Consider the following 6,278-nt stretch of genomic DNA (forward strand, 5'->3'; position numbering starts at 1 on the left):
ACTCCTTTTTTTTGTAGTTTCTTTTATTATTTTATTTCTTTGGGATAAAATGGCAATATTATCTAATTTCAAGTTTTGTAAAGGTTATGCTATGTAAAGGCCTTTCTAAGGTGAAAATTTAATATACTGATGTCAAACTAACCTTTAATTCTATGAATTACATGTATTGTTACACTTGTATTTTTGTAATCAACTTTTTAATAACTCTTTTTCATTTCTTGCATCAGAAGAATGAAAAATATGGAATACTTCACAAATTTTCATATCATCCTTGTGCAAGTGCTATGTTAATCTCTGTATTGTTGTAATTTGGGTAGACCTGCTTCTGAAGCATGTAGTATCCTCTAAATTTAAGTACTTAATGATACAATCTTTATACAGGCATATATCCATGGTTGCCTATTTGTAACAAGGAACCCTTATTGTTCCTGAAAATGCTATTGATCTTATTTCTCTAAATTTCTGTGTACAGTAGAAAAAACTTATATAGTTTGGTCGATTGCTCACATTTACAATTGTTTTGTCAATGACTATTTCGTCATTTTCATTTTAAATTTGATCATACTTTGAAGCCTTTACAGCTAAGTCCAAAGGTGGTGGCTTTTCAAGTACTTATTTATCAACTGAGTTAGCTTTGTGGAGCTAATGGATTCAAAGTAAGCCTTGCTTAAGAGCTACTTCTAACTTTCTGCAGCTTAAAATTTCCCAAATGAGGTCTTGCTGGAACAAATGTCTACCTGAACTGTGAAGACTCAGGGTCTATGTTGAGGGGGCAGAATGATGCAGGTTCCAGCCTCGGGATTATCTGAGGACTGTGTTTGGGATTAGGAAAGCTCTTGGAATGCCAGGCTACAGAGGGAAAATGTTCCCTCTCCCTATCTCAAAACATGTCACAGACTCCTGGGAGCTGAGGAAGTGGCTCTTCTGCTTGCTTAAGCATAGATTAACAGCTGGTCAAGCATTTTCCTGAGATTGGAGAAGTGGTTTGAGCTTGATCTAAAATAGTTTAGATAATAATATACCTAGACTTTCTCTCATAGGTTAAGTAAAAATGTATCTGTGGAAATTTTTTGTGTGAATGTTTTCTGACCAAATCATGGCAAAGATGATGCTTGCTAGTCTTTAAATACCCACTAACAATAAAGCTCAGCATGCAGTGGCAATTGCTGTTTGCACTCTGCATACCCTGTGTCCTGGTGATTTTGTGACCCTTACCTAGGGACCCCAACGCACTAGACGTTGACACTGAACCTTTACCTTTGTTCCATGTAGGAACAGACCAACCAGAATATCTTACGCTGACAGGATGGATTGTCTTACTGGAACAAACATAATCTTAGTTACAAGGGATCATAGAGAGATGAACAGTTCAGACAGAATTGTTCAGAATAGAAGGTATTTTATCAAAACATAATTGTTTATTATACGTATCATTTCAAAAGTAGCTAAAGCCAAGAAAGTGAAAAAAATTGTTCATATGCATGATTACCTACTGTCCTGACCTGTCTATCATCCAACCAAGCAGGAACTTACACTACTGACATTCTATCACCAAATATTGCAATAGCTCCTGGAGAAGTCCATATGTTTCTCCTCGATATTAGGCCTTAAATTTGTAATGTTTTAATCACAGTGTTTCCTCTTGCCTCTAGGCTGCATATCTACAAATGGTAGAGCTTTAAGTCTAACTCTACCAAAAACTGAGGTAGTGATAATGGAATAATACTTTAAAACAGAGTTGCCTTTGATTCCCTAAACACAACACAACAATGCAAAACAATTTTTATATTATATGTACTTATATATTTTATATTTATATGTGCTAATTTTAAATTTTATACAGTGAATCTTACTAGAATTGATAATTTGACAAATATATTGACATTTATTCCCATAAATAGATTGGAATATAAATAATTAGGTTTAGAATATATATTATACTATAAAAAGTATCAATGCAATATCTTCAGTATAAGCTTCTGATACCTTCTAAGTGTTCGTGGTCTTCTGAATACACATGGTATAAAAACAGTATTGTTTTCTGCTAATCTATAAGGGATTTTATTCTGATGCTCTGTTTATTGTTTTAACTTGCTGGCCCCAAAGTGTTTTTCTCCATATTTCTAAAGCATTCTTACTGATTATACCCAAATTTTGCTGATATGATGTCTAAAAGCTATTATTCTTCTGCAGGACCCACGGGTCCTAGGATAACAGGTCCCAGTTATCTGCATCATCAGATAACAAGGGCATGACTTCTCACATAGGCCCATGCAACATGCCAACAGAAAATAATTAAAGACTCATCTCAATTTCTCATTTCCTATAATATTTCAGGGCCCCAATTGCTTACAAGAATTAGCAGTGATCAATTGTGAAATGCAAGGCAACTTAAAATGAAAGATGAGATCACAAAATCTGAGAGAAAGTACTGTAATTCAAACTTTCAATTTACAGATGACCAGCCCATATGAGTGAACAAAATCACAAATGAACAACGTTATTTTTAATACCTTTCTCCTAATGATGAATGAAAGATTTCAGTGCAGCCAAAAAAATAGTTTCTGGAATGATAGATCATAATTGGTCTACCAAGACTAGGAAAACTTGATTTAGAGGTCAAATATAATTTAGAAAAACATTAATTGAGAATACCCTTAGTGCTTCAAAACACTGGTACTTCAGTAAAACTTGGTTCTGTAGTATAAAAATGTCATTCTCAAACCAATGTAACCTACATTTAATCTCCTGAAAGTATATTCCTTTTCAAATAAACTTTTAAAAATCATATTCACCAAAATAACACTTGACAAGTAGATGATAGTGACATTACAAGGTTTTCAAGTGTAGGGAGCAAGTTACATTAGAGTTGATTTACGTACCCAGCACTAATACCAAACAAGTTCAACCATTCATTAAAGTGCAGAAATACTACCCCCCACAATTTGTGTTGTTCAGTAGAGGCCTTCCAGAAATGTGTTTAATGGATCAGCCTCCCATAATTCAAACCCAAATATTAGCTAATAAAGTAAATTTCATCACATAAGAAGGTACATTTTAAAGTCACTAATAGTTGCCTTATCATGTGTTGCCTTATCATATATTTTCCCTGTCTAACATAGTAAGAAATATGACTTTAAGTCTTGAATATGGGTACTGATGAGAGATGTAACAAACATAAAATCTGTCTTCTATTTCTATCATATTCCTCTAAGTAGTAAATTTTAGTTTTCTTCTTTTTCCAAAACTTATAGTTAGTAGAATATTTACATAGGATAATGTAAAATAAAATAATCACATACCATTGCACAAAGCCATTTATAAAAACTGGTAGGAATAAATTCTAGGCCATTTTTAAACGTTCCTTTTGACTAAAGATTAATCTTCCAAATGAACGAGAATAAAATCATGTCTAAGTGCTTCACATTTCCAGTCTTGCACATTTTTATTGCAGATGAATGAATTATGGAAATATAAGCTGACATCAGTTGCCTATATATTCTCCATGCTGGCTGAGACTCAGAATTTGCACAGCACAGGAAAACAGGTGCAATGACTGGCTTCTCACATCAGGGTGAATTTTTGGCATTGCTGGGCTTTGAACTCAGGGCCTAGGAAGCCCAACTGCCCAATCAGTCCACGTGATCACACCAGACGTTGAGCCACTAAGGAGATGGACTCTTCCTAGGAGGGAGGCCAAAATAGTGCTCAATGCATCATTTAAACATGGGATGTATGTTCACATCCGTGTGGAGACTGCATCGTGCATTGAGTGTACTTATTGTGTTTATTTTGTATACTATTCATGGATTTTTGTGTATTTTCTCATGTATATGATGACAGGTATAACTGGGCTGACATGGATAACAACTTATTCCCATGACCACAGGGTGGCCCATGCATTCTCCATCCTAGCTGAGACCCAAGACTTGCAGAGGAAAGGAAAACATATGCAAACATTGGCGTCTTACATTAAGATGAATCTTTTGGCAGGGCTGGGATCTGAACTCGGGGCCTAGCAGGCCCAATTGGTGAATGAGTCCATATGAGCACAACAGCCTGTGAGCGACAAAGGAGCTAGGCATTCCCAGTACCTGAATTTGAGCCCCCTGGGGGGAGAGTGGGGAGCACAATAGTCATCCATTCATAAGTAGAAGGTAGAATGCAAATAAGTATATATTTGTATAGAGTAGGACTGATGGTGACTTGTGATGGAATCCAATCTGTGTGTACCTATATTTCGATATTTTCTGATGCATTCATTTCATGTCTGTGATGATTATTGTCATGCTTCATTAACTCTTCTTTACAAATAATCTATACCCCATGAGTCTTGCGTATCATTTCCTACTCGCATCATGCACAAACTACTCATTCAAGGATGAGATCGATCGCATGCCATGACTCTTCCTAGGTCCAGAAACAAGTATCTCAGAATCTCCCGCCATTCCCTCCTCCTAGGGGGACTGAATTCAAGCCTCAGTCCTGGAAAAGTTACTCCTTATATACATCTTAACAATAAGATTTATACTTCCATTCAGATGTTCAGTCCATATTATTTTATTGACTCTGATGACACTTATACCATTTATTACATTGTTTACATCCTATCACATATAATCTAGATTTTAGATGTATGTGATCTCCATCATGCCTGGCAGTGCTAGGATCGGATCTCAGGGCCTAGCAGGCCCAATTCATGAATGGGTGAGTTTGAGCATGGGAGCCTCTAGCCAATGAAGCTGTCAAGTGATTCCCATGCTCTGAGATTGACCCCCAGTTTTGGCCAAAACAGCAATACATGGATAGGCAGATGGTGATATACAAAGAAATATATATTGTTAAAGAGTGCCAGAGCCGTCTATCTATGATTGAATGACACCTACTACGTTCCTACCAACTCTTAGGTATTTATTATACCACCATTGAAGGAATATTATTCTTTTAATGCTTAATAAACTATACATTAAGATCAATCAGCATTCTTGGACTATTGCATCCAATTTTAGACTAGACGGATGCATGAACTACTCTTTCAATGGATATTCCCATGCATAGGAATGAGTCTCTTGTGATCTCCTGCCATTGGTGTCAGGACTGGGATTTGAACCCAGGGCCTATGTCCACAGGTTGTCTTATGGCTTCACTGATAGCCCACAAGCCATCAGCAATGGCAGGTCATATCTACTTTGCAGCCATATCATTCAAACCCAGGATGGTCACTGTGCAAAGAAAAAAATAATAAAACCCTAGACCCCTGAAAGTTGCCACTTTTTCTGCTTTCCAGTTTTTTTTCTAGAAAGTCCCCTGGGCCTAGGATCTTAGGATCAGCTATGGTTCTGGAGGCTACACCCAAGCCGAGAGAGATCTAAGCTGAGACAGAGTTTCCATGACCTGAGTTCAAGCCCCATGGTTGGCCAAAAGAAAAAAAAGAAAAAGAATAAAGAAAATATAATTATTTAACTAAATTAAAAAAAATAAAGCTACCTAGTTTGGATTTTCTGCTATTTTTCTTTCCTAGCCTGGGATTTGAACTCAGGGTCTTGGTAAATCTGTAGCAATGTGAGGGAAGATTTGCTACTACTTGAGTTCAAACCTTGTGCCAACCAAAAGTGAAACCTAAGTCACTGACCTAAGCAGGGGGAGGTAGTTGTGGCAATGGGAGGGAAGGTATAGTAGGGGAAAAACAAAGGAGGAGGTAACAATGCTCAATATGAAATTTACTCATTACCTTGCTCCTGTAAAATATTTTTACAATAAAAAACGAACAAAGACAAACAATGTAGTTCTCAGAGAAGCATTTTGGAGGTAAGGGAAGGATCTCTGAGTTAATAGCTGTACAAAATTCTACACTTTTTAAAATGTTCAGTATGGAACTGAATAAACATAACTGCTTCCATTAAAAAATTATGTCAGTGTCTTGGAACTGGAGCCAGTATTTCTGCCATTGCTAGGATTTGAGCTCAACGTCCAGGTAACTATTTTGCATCATGGGTGAAGGCGAAGCTCACTGTCCATGAGGAAAGAAATTCAGGCTAGAGTACCCAGGGCCTGAATGAAAGCCCTGAAATGGAAAAAATATCTCTATACATGTGTAATATATGATATATATATATATATATATATATATATATATATATATATATACTTACATATGTATGTTAATTTCATATTATGATTCAGGTGGATCAGTGGTAGAGCACTTGCCTTGCATGCCTGAGTCCCTGGGTTCGATTCCTCAGCACCACATAAGCAAAAAGAAAAAATCTGGAAGTAGA

The 6,278-nt window shown here is 36.4% G+C and overlaps 1 pseudogene; it reads right to left on the bottom strand.

Moving 5' to 3' along the window:
- Positions 1-234: 234 nt before the first annotated feature.
- Positions 235-334, bottom strand: LOC138839169 (U6 spliceosomal RNA; annotated as a pseudogene).
- Positions 335-6,278: the final 5,944 nt, after the last annotated feature.

The sequence above is a fragment of the Dipodomys merriami genome, unplaced genomic scaffold (assembly GCF_024711535.1).
Source record: "Dipodomys merriami isolate MVZ:Mamm:240054 unplaced genomic scaffold, mDipMer1.0.p SCAF_295, whole genome shotgun sequence".
NCBI lineage: Eukaryota > Metazoa > Chordata > Mammalia > Rodentia > Heteromyidae > Dipodomys > Dipodomys merriami.